Genomic DNA, 17,636 nt, shown 5'->3' with positions numbered 1-17,636 from the left:
GTTTCTATACTTAAGCATGGATCAGCTAAAGATCACTTGAGAACATGATCTGAATAGAAACAGGGCTTCTAGGGCTGATGGATGGGCTGCTGCCATAGCCATCTGTCCTGTCAATGGCCAGGTTTCACTGAACTAGAGCCAAAGTGACAGCTCTGGGCGCCCCAGGCAGGAAGGACTTTCCTCTCCCTCAAGCCTCAGAAAGGAGGAGGAAAGAGAGCCAGGCCCAACTGATGATGCAATGGCAAGCCCTTAAAAGGGAGAAATGGTAACTTTGTTTTCTGCTTAGGGCCACCCGAGGCACTTTTGGCCTGTGCAGGCATAGGTAGGCACTCTTAGTCTTTCTCTGTAATGCTTCTACACTTATACCACAAAACACCCATAAGCTCCTTTACTCCTATGCTTTGGGGATACAAAACCTTACCACTCCTTTCACTTGTAAAGCTCTACTATCTTTGTGCTTTTCCTTCAGAGTCAATTCACATTTTCCCTGACCTGATTTGTGCTTTTTGGAATATTGGAGAGCTTTCTGAAATGAATTAGATAAGCACAGATTTGTCTCCACAGATCAATCTGCTACAATGAGCTTCTGCCTCCTTAGCTGAGGCTAATATCTGACACTTCCCTGTAAAAGTGACAGTGCACTTAGTAATCTGTGGAATGCCTGCACACATGAATTGAGAAGATGCTGGCAGGTCCTTCCCTGACCTTCATAAGTCATCAGCTTGTTCCGTGATTCATAGTATTGAATGGTGCTTTCTTCTTCCTTTACCTTGCTGTAAATGCTATTAATGATCCAGAGAAGTGAAAGCCCTAAATCTTTTTTCAACAGGAAAACAAGAATGGGACAGTAGCACCACCATTCTCAAGCCTGCAGAACTGCAGGAAAAGAGAAAGTGAAAGACAGCCTGGGTGGAAGGAAAAATGGCCTTTTTACTAACACTTAAAGAAAATGTTATCCTACGTTCATCTGAACTGGAGAAGGAAGTCACGTCACTCACTTTATAATTATCATACAAAACAGGAAGTAGAGTTTTATTCATTTCCTATGGAATCTAATCAATGCAAGCAACCCATCTGGATATTCCAGGAATAAAACCATATGAAAGATTTTCAACATTTTGGCTTCCAGCATTCTGGTTATCTACAAAGATCAGAGTAGTTGTATAATGGACAAATCTTCACTTTATTTGATTCTGTGTAGATATAGTCTTTTATACTCCTGAAGGAAAATGCTCTGATAAAAGGATAGAATTCCTTCCTGCATTTATTCTTATTCAAAAACTATAATTTCAGTTCCACCACTGCAACTACAGTATATTTTCATATGAGTAGCCAAGACAATCTCCAGCCCTTAGTAGTCTCTGGCATATGACACATAACCTTTTCAAAACTGAAAGAAAGTCCTTGAGTTGAGAAGTCTAAAGAACAGTGTTTCTGTCATGGTGTAGACCAGATTGAGAAAGTTCCACCCAAGTGGCAGATCCTTGGAGGTATTTCTCCAAGTCTGTGGAGAAGCATAATTAATGACTGGCTCCTTAGAACACAAAAACAACCACAAAAGACCAAGTGATATGTCGGGGAGAAATGTCCCTTCTGAAATACATAATGAGTAGGAAGAAATGCCAGTGAAACATTTCCAATTCATTAAAATACAAATTTCCTAGTGCAAAGAAATACCTAATACAATAAAATTCAGAGGCTATTTTATATTCTCCCACATTGCTTGCTCTGAAGTGAAAAGAAATAATATTTTCCAAATTTTGACAAGCCTTTTAAATCTTCATTGAATTATCTGTATGCTCCAGGTGAGGAAATAATAAAATCATAGATATGACCCGGAAAAGGGATTTGTGGATCACTTAGCCCAACCCGCTCATTTTTAAAATGAGAAAGAGAGACCCAAAGAAGTGAGGAGACTTAACACAAACCATCAGAGTAGTTAATATCAGGTCCAAGACTGAAACCAGGCCTCCTGACCTAGCGCGCAGCTCTACCAACAGCTCCCTCAGTTCCATTCCAGGCTTCCTCTGAAAACCATCTTACCTCCATCTGCTGGCGCCTGCTCTGCCTCACACGTCAGGCTGGAGAATCAGCAGTGAGCAGAGGGATATCCTCCCCTTTGTCTACATAAGCTGTGTTTATCCTGCAAGGCCTATCTCAAGCCTTCCCTGCCTAGTACAGCCACAGCAGTCGCGCTCTCTCCTGAAGTACAGGTAATGATAGATCTCTTTCCTATTGAGCTCGTATTCTGTACTGTCACGTCACTTCCCTGATATTGTCATCACCTAAATACCTACATAATTGTTACCAAAGACTTAACCTTTCTACTTTAACTCCTGTTTTCTTCCTGTCTTCCCTTCTAGACTATAAGCTCTTCTTGTTAAATAAAGAGAGTACTGTTATTTAATGCTTGTTAAGCTATTTCCCTTTTCATGGGTATACGCCTTATCTCTCCTAACCCCCAGTCAGATTTCTAGTTCCATGACTTCAGAGACTGTTTTCTGTCTCACAATTATTAGGGTACATGAGGGGGAGATGGAGTGAAAAGTCAGGGGGGACTGTCAGATACATATTTTAATACCCTCAAATTTTTTGCAATAGTCCTGAGTTTTTCACCGGCTCTGTACGAATGCTACCAAATTCTACTCACATGTGCGGTGATAGAGAAGTGCCCTTCTCTCAGCCTGGATGCCATGGTGCATAGGTGGATTTTGCACACCAGGTGGCTCTGGAAAGGAACCATGGGCAGCTTCATAAATGGATGAGTCAGCTCAGGCTACTGGATATCCTGCAGTAGCAGGGCTTCTTCTAGGATGAGCTGGCAACTCCATTCCTTAATCCTGGGAGAGGAGACAGCAGCCACTGGAGAAGGAAAGTAGAAGGGAAGGCTTGGGTGTAGGTCATATTCATCCATTTTCAAGCTGCCGATAAAGACATACCCAAGACTGGGCAACTTATAAAGAAAAGAGGTTTAATGGATTCACAATTCCACTTGGCTGGGGAGGCCTCACAATCATGGCAGAAGGTGAAAGGCACATCTTACATGGTGGCAAACAAGAGAGAATATGAGAGTCAAGTGAAAAGGGAAACCCCTCTAAAACAATCAGATCTCGTGAGACTTTTTCACTACCACAAGAACAATATGGGATTATCTACAATGATGATTTGTATGATTCAATTATCTCACACCAGGTCCCTCTCACAACATGGGAATTCTGGGAGCTACAATTCAAGATGAGATTTGGGTGGGCACACAGCCAAACCATATCAAGGTCATTCCTCACTCTCTCATCCCAGCTCTAGTGATTCTTCAGCAAATACAAGGAGACAATCTCCTGTAAGAGGAAAGTTCAAGGAGGCTGTTCCTTGATATTTCAAGAGGAGTTTGTCTTCAAATACCACATGATCTTATTTATATGTAGAATCTGAAAAAGTCAAACTCATAGCCATAGAGAGTAGAAGGGTGGTTACCAGAGGCTGGTGCTTGAAGAGAAGGGAATGGGAAGATGTATTCAAAGGATACAAAGTTTCGATTAGGAGGAATAAGTTTGATTTTTTTTTTAATGAACAGTACTTTCTTCCATCAAATAGAATAAGTGTTCCCAAGAGGTAAAAGTTTTTGAGATCCATTGCACAGCATTGTGACTATAGCTATGAATAACATACTGCGTATTTTTAAATTGCTAAGAGAGTAAATTTCAAATGTCTTACCATAAAAAATAAGTGAGGTGATGACTATGTTAATTAGCTTAACTTAATCATTTTGCATTGTATACATGTATCAAAACATCCCATTTTATACCACAAATATACATATAATTATTATTTATCTATTAAAAATAATAAAAATAATTGATCTTCAAAACTACTCATAATGTTATTGCCTTACAGACTATTTTGGTTCAAAAGGGTGAGAAAAAGGATAATACCTATATCTGCCATCACATATTTGAGCTTTCCATGTTACACACTTTACTGAATACTTTAGATATTTTGCCTCATTTAGTAAATCCACCAGCTTTATGAGTTGGGCATCATTTTCTCTACTGTACACTAGGGAAGCTAAGGCACAAAGACATTAGGTAACTTGTCTGAGACTACACAGCTCATAAATGGTAAAGTAAGAATTTCAACTCTGTCTTTCTAACTCCAAAATAACAAGTTTTAGCACTATACTATATCCCTTGCAATTCCCCTTAAAATAAATGTCTGAGAGTAAAATATTAAGAACAAAGGCTTAAGAGCAAACAATAAAACAGTATTTTTAAAAGCTAACATTAAGAAAGGCAAACAGGAAGGTAAAATACTTTCAGTTGTGAAATGCGAAAATTCCTGCATACACAATACGGGAAAGTATTCAAAAAAAGTATAAGTCATTCCCTTAACTTCTTTATAAACAGTATTTTAATACTGTAAGGCAGAGCCTTTTAATACTAGAAATGATTAAAATTATTTATTTATTTATTTATTCATTATTTTAGGGATGGGGGGGTCTCACTATGTTGTCCAGGCTGACCTCAAACCTGGGCTGGAGCAATCCCCTTGCCTTGGCCTCCAGAGTAGCTAGGACTACAAGTGCACACCACTGCACCTGCCTTCAAAATTACTTTTAAAATTAAAATGTAATTGCATTGTATTTAGGTAGTGTCTCATATTTGGAACTCAAAATCAGTACCAAATAACTAATTATCATGATACATAATCAAATCAATAAATATTTATTGAGTATACACTATAAACAGATAAATTAAGACACATATAACCTTAAAGGATTTAAGAGCACATTGGGGAGATAAGCCATAAACACAGAGATATTGGAATAAAATGCTTAAGTTACTATTCAAACAACAGCAAAACCTTCACCTAAAAGTTTTGCTGCTAATGAATTGTACAGAAAATAATCACTGAAGAAATTCAGAATAAGAATAAATTATTTGGGCTAGACTTTACCTTGAAGTTGAAAACTGATCTGGATTTTGAAAAATGGGACGGCAGAGAGACATAGGGAAGGCATCTTAAAATGTTGATGTATTTGACCAAAGGCTTAGGGGTTGGTAAACACCAGGCATATTTTGGGAACAAACTGTTTTCGGGAGACTTACCTAGAAAGCAAGGTTGGGGCTACATCTTGGCTGGCCAACAATCCAGAAAGAACACGTTATAGGATTGTTGTAGGCATTGAGTGAATTAATACTATAAAGTGCTCCAAACAGAATCTAGCACTAGTGTGGGCTGAATAAATATTAGTTGTTTTTATTGAATACAGGTTAATTGGCTTAGACAATCCTGAGGGCAAAGCCAAGCTCCGCCACCAAGTAATCTTGAACACATTACTCAACTTACCTTAATTGTTCTATCTGTAAAATGGGATGAGTCCACTCCCTAGTTCATAGGTGTATTAGTATCTATTACACATAGTTGTAATAGATAGATATCTATTGCTATATATCAAATTATCCAAAATGCCAAAATTTACAATCTATTCTTGAAAGTAGTCATCTCACATATTAGTAATGAGGTTTTTGGAAGTAAGTAATAGAAAATCAATAAAAATTGGTTTAACAGAAAGGAGATTTATTTACTTACACAACTGGAAGACAAATGGTAAAATGCAGTTGAGTATTAATACAGTATTGCCAACTTCACTTTTTTACAAATCTACTTCTGTGAGGTATACTTTTCATTCAATAAATGCACCCATTCTAAAGGTTAAAAAAAAGTGTCATCCCAACACTTCTGATGTATTCTATTCGTCATATACAAGTCAGTGAGTCAAAACCACACTCAAGGGGATGGAATTATACAAGGGCATAAATACCAGGAAAGTGGGATTACTGGGAGGCATCTCACAGTTGGCCTACTACGACAGGCTTGTTGTATTGGATAAATGAGATTATCCCCATAGATAACTATAGGTGGTTATCCATGCATATAGTAAGTATTCTATAAATTTTAGCCTTTTATTAAATCATTTGTATGTTATTCTATAAACACTGAAATGCTTGTGAGAATTTTAGAGCTAGAGAGGGTTTTAAATTGTGGCTTCGGGAAGATTAATCTTATATGAAGAACAGAATAGATTATAATGGGAGAACTTGGAGGCAGAGACACCCGGCATAAGGCCATCAGTCTTTGAATAAAAGTCTTAGCAGATATATACAAGGCATAGGAAAGGCAGTATTGCATAGTAGGTAACAGCATGGATTCTAGAGTCAGACCATTTGGCTTCAAACCCTAGTTCTGTCTTTGCTAAATTCCTTCATCTCTAAAACGAGGAGAATTGTAGCACTTATCTCAAAGTGTTGTCACGGCAATTAAATAATACACTGTTGGAAGGAATGAACCCTTATACCAGTGCCTGGCACATAGTAACTCTCAATCAAGCTAGGTACTATTCACAGACAGGAAATAATACAGCAATGTTTCCGAGGAAGAATATTTTAGATATAGAATAAAATATTTGTTGACTAAAGTGTCAACAAATTTATCAATTTAAAAATGGTTATGTCTAGTGAGATATTAGGGTGAAAAAGAAGGAGGAATCAAGGATGGCTTTAACATGGTGCCACTGACAAATAAAATTGTTATAACAGAATAGAGCAGAAGGTGCAAATATAGGGAGGAAGATGAAATGTTTAGCTTTAGACATGTTGAGATAAGTTGACTTAGCCTTGTGCTCCCAAAGCATGCTAAGCTCCTTCTTACAAAGTCCTGAATTGACTGCCTCACTTGCTAGGTGGAAAGCTCCATGAGAGGAGGGACCATGTCTCCTTTGTTTCTAGCTGTAAATATTCCCATAGACACACAAACAGCATAGCTCCTGGCCCATAGTAGATGCTGAATTAATATTTGTTGAAGAAATGAATAAATGAATGAGGGGAAAAAGGGTTTTCTTAAGAGTAGAAAGTCTAAGAGTTCATAAAAAAATATTTGGCTAGCCTTTTATTTTGCATTTTGACAATAGTTTCTCAGTTTCTATATCTCTATCACTTTGCAATTAGTAAATACATAAAGTTGGAGTCGATTTGGGGTTTTTTCCCAGTCATCTTAGGACATGAAGAAAAGAACCAAAAATTGACCAAAATTCTAATCCCCTCTTTATTGGCATGGAAGGAGTCTAGATGCTGGGGGTTAGGAATGCACAGTTGTGTTTTACTAGGGAAATACTAGAGCCACAGCACTGAGATACATCTTACTGTTATCTAGCTTCAAGCTAGATGTCATCCTAGCTTCAAGCACAAAAATATCTAAAGCAGTCAATACAAAACCTTGCTTCTGAGGAAGAGAAACTTTATAATACAAAGAAGGTCAGCAAAGATAACCCTCTTGTTACAATTTTGTATCTCACAAAGTTGGGAGAGACCCTCAAGAATCAACAGTTATTCATTTATTCATCAAATAGTTGGAATTCTGGGGACTTTTTTCCCATGGATATGAAAGTCGGGTGCCTTCTTTTAATAGTTGAGAACTTGGGCTGAGTGCGGTGGTTCACGCCTGTATTCCTAGCACTTTGGGAGGCCGAGATGGGTGGATCATGAGGCCAGGAGATCGAGACCATCCTGGCTAACACGGTGAAACCCTGTCTCTACTAAAAATACAAAAAATTAGCTGGGCATGGTGGCGGGCACCTGTAGTCCCAGCTACTCGGGAGGCTGAGGCAGGAGAATGGCATGAACCCGGGAGGCGCAGGTTGCAATGAGCCAAGATCGTGCCACTGCACTCCAGCCTGGGCAACAAAGCAAGACTCCCTCTCAAAAAAAAAAAAAAAAAAAGTTGAGAACTTGAGTTGTGAAGCAAGATGTCTGCATTTAAAGAAACCTCTAAGTTCTTTCCATCTTTAAGCATTCATAAGCTATTTTAATAGTATTTTCAGTACAATTCTTGCTAAAGTTAGACTGAATCAGTGTCTCTTACCTCTACTTCAGTATCCTTAATGATTCTTCACTGGAGTTCTGCTCAGTGGAAATCCCTGTGAGCACTCTAGGTCTGACAAATTGAATTTCCCTCAAAATATTTCCTTAAGAAACATTACTCTTCTCTAGCTACCTGGAAGTCACTACTACTTCCACTGAACTCACTCTGAGAATGAGCTACAACTCTTCACTGGAAATGATCAATAAGCAGCTAAAAGTGTGGTGGCCTGGCACTAAAGCTAGTGTTGATTAGGCTGTCTCGTTCACTAAAGCTAGTGTTGATTAGGCTGTCTCGTTCACCAAATCCAGTTGTTAAGAGATTCCTGTTCAGAAACCTTTTTAATTTTCAGGTCAATGTAAATCAGCTCAACCTACATCCCTTCCTAAGAAGTGGACATCATCTAAAAAATGTTCCTTTCGCAGCAACACATCCATCTTAACTAGTGTTTTACTCTCTAGGCTCTCCTCTGCCAATGCAGGACCTCTGCTTCCTGCAAAGTCTCCCACATTTATTTCTGGGAGACACAACAGAGTCTTCTCAGAAAGCTCATGATTAGGTCCTGTTAGCACCGCATCGATACTATTTCTGCTTTTATTCACTCCCACAGTGGCCCTCAGGCAGTGCCACATCACTTATGCAAAATCATTGGTGCCTACAAGGCACTTCTAACCACTTCTCACCAGGTACACTGAGGTGCAGAGCCACATGGTGACCTGTGGCCATGTTCTTCTCAGCGTTGACCAACCTCTCTACTCTTACCAAAGAAGCAGATATATGTCCACATGGCAGGGGAGGAAACAGAGCTGACGGACAGCCTCTAGGCAGTCCTCAAATTCTTCCTTCCCTTAGATGAGTTCTCTCCCAGACGTCTCCTCAGCCCTTCATGCAAATGCTCTCCTGGCAGCTGCCTCACCTGGCTTCCAGACAGGCTCAGACCCAAAACACAGTGGGCATTATTTTGTCTAAAGAGAAAGAGAGTATTCCAATTTTTCATCACAATCAATGGGAGGATAAATAGAATTTCAATCCAACCACTTCTCTAGCCACAAAGAAAAATTTGATACCCACACTTTAAAATTTTCAACCCCGTATGCCAGTATAAAAATGTCAGCTTTTGTCAATGTACAAAGAAAAAACAAAATGACCGAGTGAAAAGAAAGGCTCATAAGAAAAGAATTAAATCAAGGCAGCCAACTGGGTATGTTTAACAGATGGAAACCAGTTTTAAGAAACTCTCTTGAATATATAATTGAATTTAATGTTGAGTGATAAGAAATATGATAACTACTTGTATCTGAAAAATGTAAGTAAATGTCAAATGATATTAATTAAATGAAAGAAAAAATGGCATTAAAAGAAAGAAAGAATATATTATTTGTTCAATGTGCCATACATAGAGAGCAATGAGTATCAGGGATAAGAATGTATTTCAGAGCCCTTGATAAATTGTAAATGCCATTCAAACAAATGGTATTATTATGCAAATGTAAATTTATGCTACAACACTTTGAAAATTAATAATTTCTTTGTACAGTCAGATTTAATAAAGTAAAAAGGATGTTTCTAAAAGATAGGGATACTTAAGAATAACATATAAATAATCCAGGGTTTGTGTTCTATTATTTATGTCTAATTTCTCCTTCTTTTAGCCCTTACATTACAAAAAGAAGGAAGCTCAGGTTTACTTTTCCATCCTGCTTAACCCGAGCATACCCTCACCCAGTATCACTTCTTTCTTTTGTTTTCTAAGCCCTTTCCCTCCAAACATGATTTAAAGAAAAATAAAAAGGTAAAACAGGCTATAATCCTATTTTTTAAAAAATCTGCCAAAGTCAGTTATGATATTCATTCTCCCTGCTTTTACAAATTTGTTTCCTTTTCTTTTTGCCATTTTTTAATGTTACTCTAACTTTTAAACTAATACAACAAGAGACTTCGAAGCTCCAGTCAGCTGAGGCTCTGAGAACATCCTCAGAGTCCTCTCAAGTTACCCACAATTCTCTCTGAGACACCCTGGATTCTTCTGACAGTCACAAATCCCAATAATCATTATAATCTTCCAAAAATACGACACTCTTGATAGAAATCATGTTAAAGGGCAGGAGCAGAATAGTTTTAAAAGTAATTGGTTTTCCTATTAAAACCATGAGTCTATGCTAAAAAGTCACAATGTTGAAAATGATATTGTCAAAACAGAGCTGGGCTCTAGATAAAATTCATATTTTTAGCTCTGACAAATGTTAATTGAAATCAGCATTAGAAACACCTGTGAATCCATGAGCTGGGAGTTTGAAAGCCATCCCTTACAACAGGAATATAAATGTACAGCCCTCTGAAATGTTGCAACAATTTTGGAAGTCATTTTCTTACTAGATAATATAAACTGTAATAGAATCATACCATTGAAAAAAAGTTTAGTGATTTAAAAATTAATCCCTAATTTTCTCTTATACTTGTATTTATGCAAAATAATATTAACTTTTATTTCATTTAATTTTTAATAGATAATGTATTCACATGATTCAGCAGCATAAAAATTTTCAGTGAAGAAAAATAAAAAGGTAAGACAAACTGTCTTTTCTCCACTCTCCCGCCACCATCTGTCCAGTTTCCTTACACAATATACCCACCTCAAACAAGTACCTACTTTAAATTATATCAAAAGCTATTTCCCCAAATATCACCAACAAAATCTGTTGAAAAGATGAAGCTAAGTTAATTGCTTACTGCAGCAGGAGAGAACACATTGCAAAGTTTTGTAGTGTCTCAGAGGGCATAAGGTGAAGTAAAAACTTATTCAGTATTGGAAGTGTGGTTTAAGGTAAGTCTTTCAATGTAGAGACTTGACTAGACCAAGTAAGAATCACAATACAACAGCCCAGGATGGGTGGAATCATCAAAGTGAGGATTTTGAGACCAAGGATTCAATAATCTTAGGGGAAAAACATGAGTAGGTTAGTCTTTTGGAAGTACCTATAATGAATAATTTGGGCAGGAAAGTCCCATCAGTGTAACGAAATGGTAATGGAGATAGTGGAAAAGCAAAGTTATTTTGGTTTAAACAGTAGTGTGTGGTTTCTGTTCTTAGTGTCTTGGCTGAGAATAGAGGTGGATGGTTTGGGTTCTCAATTAGCTTTTCTCCTTCCAAAGGTTTTCTGTGCATTAATAAGAACAAATACAAATATATAAGTATATAATTGTTCCCCTTTGATTCCTTCATATCCTTCTTTTAAACAAGACTGCACATTATACAAACTCATAAACCTTGCTTTTCTCATTTAACAGTATATCCTGGACATCTTTTCATATCAGTATTGAAGAGTTCCCTCTTCCTTTCATACAGCCATATAATATTCAATAGTATACATATACCAAAATCTATTTAACCAATCTTCTATTGGGCTGCTCCCAATCTTTTAGTAATACAAGGCCATAAGGCATATTCTTTGCTGTGGAGGGATACCTTGTATTATTGTGCGTCACTTTATTGCGCTTTGCAGATATTGATTTTTTTCAAATTGAAGATTGGTGGCAACCCTGAGTCAAGCCAGTCTATTGGTGCCAATTTTCCAACAGCATGTGCTCACTTCATGTCTCTGTGTCATATTTGGTAATTCTCACAATATTTCAAACTTTTTCATTATCAATATATTTGTTATCATGATCTGTGATAAGTGATCTTTGATGTTACTCTTGTAATAATATTTACCTGAGACTTTCCAAATATGACTTGGATAGTGCTGACCTCCAGGAATCCAGCTGGAAGATCCCTGAAACTTCTTTATAAATAATTAGCTTAGGAAAACCAAGTACATTTCCTAATGTGTGCTTCCTAGCCCAACTACAGTATCTGAGTAGAGCCTGCCAGAAGAAAAAAAGATATGAAATGTGTACATGGAAGAAAGTAATAAAAATGAAAAAATAAAGAAGAGAAGGAGCAATAGCAAAGAAGTCACCTTGTGCTATGAAAAATATTGGATGTATTAGTGTGTGTCTTTAAAAATAGCAACCTCATTAACAAATACAGTAGTAATTTGCATTTTGAGACATTTCCAAACCTACTTGGTTTAAACAGTCTTCATTTTTTGCCATCCAAGTTGGTTTTGCCATTATCCTTTAGACTATGGCTCACAAAAATGAAAACCGTTAGGTACATTTTGGAAGCTATAAAACTCCATATGTACAGATCATTAACAGGTTTACTTGTTTTCCTTCATCTGCCTTTCAGTCCAGCCTCCTAAACCTTGGCTTTAAATCAGCTCATCAGGAATCAGCTCCCTTGATGACAGATAGTTTGGCTAAAGGTCAAAAAAAAAAAGCCATAAAACACCCAGTCTCCTGCTATATTCAAACCTCTTTTCTTATCTTGCTCTGCTCAAGTTCAAAACTAAGGGTATAAGGTATACATTTCTCCCCAGTCAAAAATAATTTCAGAAATAAATGCTGAATTGTTTATATGAAATAGGCATTTAATAAATATCAGTTGATACAGTCTATCTTGACAGCTATGAAAAATAATCATTCTTCTTATTAGCAACTGACACATTTGTTTAGAAAAAATGGGGCACTGTAAGTTAGCAACCACCTATATTAGAATCATAGGAAGTAGGAAAAAAGAAGCCAAGAGAATTGACATTCATGGACTGTTGATGTTTATATTTTGCAAGATGAAAAAGATTCTTTAACCAAAAATTCAGCTGACATGGTACCCGTAGGAGTCAAGGCCCCAAATCCATTTGAGCCCCCTTTTCATCCCCACTTCAGGCCTTTTGAACTCTGGGAAAGATTGAGATCCAGGGAGGCGTGGAAATTGGAGAGTCTCCATGGCTTGAGGTGGGTGAGCTATCCCACTGCATAGGGTGGCATAGTGGCAGCAGCCTGGATGTCTATAGATCAGAGAGAGACTGCCCTGTGCAAACAAAACAATAAGCCACAACCTGAAGCACCTGATTTTTGCAAGTGAAACACAAATACCTATAAAATTAACAAAATATTTTTTAATCTGTAACAGAGTGATTAGAAAATAATTGAAATGGAAATAACCCGTCTCTTTCTTACTCACTGTACCATGCATACAGCCAAGCTCTAATTTGGGGGCTATGACTTAAATGAGAATGCTCTAGCTAATTTAATTTTTTACAGTTTTAGATTCCCGAAATACCTGGCTTTAATATTATGCATGTTCTAGTTTGGATAATTAATTCAGCTAGCTGTGATTCCTCACTTCAATAAACAGAGGATGAAGAAAAATGCAAAATTTTACACTTATACAAAAGGTGTTTATTTCTCAAGGTGTCAGCCAGACAAAGAACAACAAGTAAGTTACCTGCACTTTTTGCATGTAAGCATAAAGACAGGAGTTTGAAGTGGTGAGACTTTTTTATGTGCAGTGTTTAGAATTTTTTCTATTAATTTATGGTCACATAAACTTCCACACCTTTCACAACAAGAATGTGAAAATCACCTTGTACAGTTTGGTTTCTTTAAATATCCAAGTAATGCGGGCAATTCCTCATGACACAAACACTGGTTTTTAGGTGTGTAGATTCCTACAGCCACTGTTCTTACTCTTCACTTTCCTTTCAGTCACTTCACTGCTTTGAAAAACTTCAACAAAAAGTGGATTTCAGAAAAAATGGTTTGATTCAATTCATACCAGAAAGTTAATGAAAAATAAAAGCTATTTCTATATTCACACCTATGTATACAAATATAAGAGAATCATCTATGAGAATATACTTCAAACCTTACCAGGAGACTCTTCTGTTAAAAGAATAATAGGAAGAGGGGGATGCTTTTCAGCCAATTGTTTGAATTTTTAAGGGTGAGAATGTTTATGTAGCACTTGTAAGAAATTATCTAAAATAAAACTTATTTGATTAAATTCCAATTACAAAATAATGTTTCAATCTACACTACAAAATCCAGATGCCACATTGCACACCCCTAAGGCTGTAATCTCCCAGAAAAAAAAAAAAAACATGTTTTAATTTTCTTTTTGTATGCAGAGATATCATTTGTGTCAAAGGGAAGACTCCAAAAAAAGAGTCTTTTTAAATAAATTTTTGGAAAAGTTCAGCTGCTATAAACATTGGCTGTTTTTGTCACTTGTATTTTCCTGCAGCGAAAGTGGAATACTATCCTTCTTAAGTGCTTTCTATTTGTCTCCTCTTTTTACACAATAGAGATTCTCTGTACAATCAATTCCAATCAAGTTTGTTCCCGTGCCCTTTTGGATTCTTTCAAAGAATGTTCTTTTTCAAAGCCAATAGCTTTGTGCTATTAACCTTTGAGCATCCCTTTGCCAGAGCCGCACATCAGATTGAATTCTGATCACTCACCCCTCAACCTCCAGTTCTCTCTTATTGCTCTGCCTGGCTTTTTCCCAAGCTTTTCAAGGAGCCAGCCTGCAGTCAAACATTGGCAAGCTTACACAAACTGTTCCCAAAAAAACAAGGCTTTAAAAGCATTCCCCTGAATTTGATCAGAAAATCCACTTCTTTCTCTCCTCCGAGAATGAATTAAATTGAAAAATTCTGCAGGTCATCATCTAATTCTATTCAGCTAGGAATCATTGAGTCTAACCATGTTCAAGACACTATTATAGGTAGTGTGACATTCACAATGACAAAGTTCCTGTCCTCAAGCAGTTTACAATCTAGCAAAACCAAATAAGCCTCCTCTGATCTCCTGGTTTAGTCTCTACCGGAGTGTACTTACTCTAGGATCTTCGGAGTTTTTCATCATTTCTTTATTGTGATAAAACATACATAACATAAAATTTATCATTTTAATTCATGACATTTGTGACATTCAGAACATTCATTAAGTACACTCATTACCACTATCCATTTCTAGAACTTTTATGTCATCCCAAACAGAAATTAGGTACCCCTAAATAATAACTTCTCATTCTCCCCTCCCTTCAGTTCTTGTTAAATTCTATTCTACTTTCTGTCTCTATGAATTTGCCTATGTTAGCTGCCTCATCTAAGTGGAATCATATACAATGTTTGTCCTTTTGTGTCTGGCTTTTTTCATTTAGTATGGTGCTTTCAAGCTTTCTCCATGTTGTAGCATTATCAGAATTTCATTCCTTCTTAAGGTCAAATAATATTCCATTGTGTGCTTATAGCACATTTTGTTCATCCATTTATTTGTTCATGGACACCGGTTATTTCCACCTTTTGACAGGAGATTTTTTTTTTTGAGACAGAGTCTCGCTTTGTCGTCCAGGCTGGAGTGCAGTGGTGCGATCTCGGCTCACTGCAAGCTCCGCCTCCCAGGTTCAAGCCATTCTCCTACCTCAGCCTCGTGAGTAGCTGGGACTACAGGCGCCCACCACCACGCCTGGCAATTTTTTGTATTTTTAGTAGAGACAGGGTTTCACCGTGTTAGCCAGGATGGTCTTGATCTCCTGACCTCGTGATCCGCCCACCTCGGCCTCCCAAAGATAGGAGATTTTTTTTTTTTAGTTAAGTAACTTTGTTTCTTTTTCAGATTTCTACAAATTCTGTATTTGGTTTGGCTTGAAAGACCCAGATCAGTCTTTTTCAATTGTCGTCAGAGATATATCAGTCTCTCCAATGTAATTACAATGCTCTATACCGTGAAAAGCAAGTCATAGAGGAGTAAAGCATGTGCAGGGTAGGCTTCCATTTTAAAAGGCAGGACTTCTACTGGTGCTCACACTTCCACCTTCCAAGCACACACAAGCACAGGCACCCATCTCATGCTGATGTCCAGTGAAAGGCATGTCGGGCGTTGTTTCATAATTGAAGAAGAAAAGCTTTTCCACAGAGATATTACACCAGATGAAGCCGCAGAGGAGGATGAAAAGGCTGGTATGCTGTCTATTTCTCTGAGCATCCTGGGCTGGACCCTCTATTAGTAGGAGACTGAAGATTATAGCATAGAATATTGTTTAGATTATAGCATAGAATATTGTTTAGAGATTTTCAGGACAAGGGAGTTGTTTCAAGGCTCAAATCACGCAGTGTGCTTCTCAGGGCTGGGAAGGCCTCCTTGCCTCTGAAAAATCCACCATTAAGGATTTTGAGACTCTGGAGACAATCACCAAGGAAAGACCAAGCTGTCTTCCAGGTGGGCAATGGCACGGCAGCCTTCTCCTAGCAGCTTTGCAGGCCAGAGGGCTTCAGCAAGAGCAGAAGTGTAGGGCAGATGTGGCATGGTGCCCACCAGTCACATGCCACTGTGGAGACAAAGCAGGAACCCCCACTTAGGGGCTTGCCAGACCCCATTCCACCCACAGGCACAGAAATAAAGGAAAATCTTGAGTTCCTTCAAGAGAAATTCCAGGCACCCAGCTAGTCCTGAGAAGTAAATGAGCAACTTCATAAGGACGAAGGTAACCATAGCTTAATGCAATAGACAGGAATGTTAGAGTCAGGGGATGTTTTGCTACTTTTTTTTTTTTTTTTTTTTTTTTTTTTGAGACAGAGTCTCCTGCTGGAGCTGGAATGCAGTGGCGCAATCTCGGCTCACTGCAACCTCCGCCTCCCAGGTTCAAGCGATTCTTCTGCCTCAGCCTCCTGAGTAGCTAGGACTACAGGCCCGTGCCACCACGCCTGGCTAATTTTTTGTATTTTTAGTAGAGATGGGGTTTCACCATGTTAGCCAGGGTGGTCTCGATCTCCTGACCTCATGATCTGCCTGCCTCAGCCTCCCAAAGTGCTCATAAGCGTGAGCCACCATGCCCGGCCTGATGATAACATCTTAACATATGTCTCTCAGTTTTTCAGAAATGAAATCCCCATCAATGGATCCACTGTCACGGAGACCTCAAATAAGGAGAAACTGAGGACTGAACTCTGCTGTTCTTTGTTCTAAATTTCTTCCTGAGTGGCTTGGAGAGAAGGTCATGCCCCTGACCCAGACCTAACATTCTTTTCTGCTGATCCCAATTTTTAGACAAAGCTTTGCCTCCTTAACCAATTACAAATCGGAAAATCTTTGAATCCACCTATGAGCTCTGGGCCCCTGCTTGGAGATATGTCACCTTTTTAGGTTAAACCAATGTATAGCCTTCATGTATTCATTTATGACTTGCCTATAATCTCTGCCTCCCCACCTTTAAAACCCTTACCTATAAGCCATTGGGGAGTTCCAGGCTTAAGTGTTACCAGCCCCATTCTCTTTGCTTGATGCCCTGTAATAAATGCCTCTCTTTCTGTCACTGCAATCCTGATGTCAGTATCTGGTTTTGCTACACTAGGTACTTAGACTGAAGTTCAATTTGGTAGCAAATAATTGGCACCATAGAAAGGACAAAAGTCCTAAGTGCGCATCTCACCCATGACACATGGGCTCCTGGCCGCAGCCACCCTCTGATCCCATCTAGCAGGTGCCTAAACTATTTCATTAAGGGACAGGTCCGTGAGTCTGGCTGCCAACCAGCCATTGCTGGCCCATAGGACTTTCATTTTTGCAGCATTAGAAACAAGGCACCAGGCTGGAAAAATGTCTTTTGGTAAGTGGAGAGTGCATGGGCAACAGCCTCCACGTACTCTTCCTTCAGACCTGGGGTTCTGCTTTAGTAGGACATCTGGCCTTGCTTCAGCAAAGCAGTAGGAACTGGCCTTCCTTTGGCAAGTCAGAGTGCATTTGGTAGGGGATACCCTGTAAAAAGCTGAAGGGAGCGAGCCCTTGAGAAATTGCATTTTGATTTTTATTTGCTTGCTTGAAACTCAGCTTAAAGCCCA

At 38.3% G+C, this 17,636-nt stretch overlaps 1 long non-coding RNA gene across 1 annotated transcript; it reads left to right on the top strand.

Annotated features, from left to right (window-relative positions):
- The first annotated feature begins 593 nt into the window (after positions 1-593).
- LOC134810095 (uncharacterized) lies at positions 594-17,114 on the top strand. The gene is made up of 5 exons (XR_010157310.1): positions 594-2,213; positions 10,419-10,475; positions 13,057-13,231; positions 15,415-15,758; positions 16,669-17,114. It is a non-coding gene; the product is annotated as an uncharacterized LOC134810095 (long non-coding RNA).
- The last annotated feature ends 522 nt before the right edge of the window (positions 17,115-17,636 follow it).

This window comes from Pan troglodytes, chromosome 4 (assembly GCF_028858775.2).
Source record: "Pan troglodytes isolate AG18354 chromosome 4, NHGRI_mPanTro3-v2.0_pri, whole genome shotgun sequence".
In the NCBI taxonomy this organism is placed as follows: domain Eukaryota; kingdom Metazoa; phylum Chordata; class Mammalia; order Primates; family Hominidae; genus Pan; species Pan troglodytes.
This window is presented reverse-complemented; position numbering and strand designations above follow the sequence as displayed.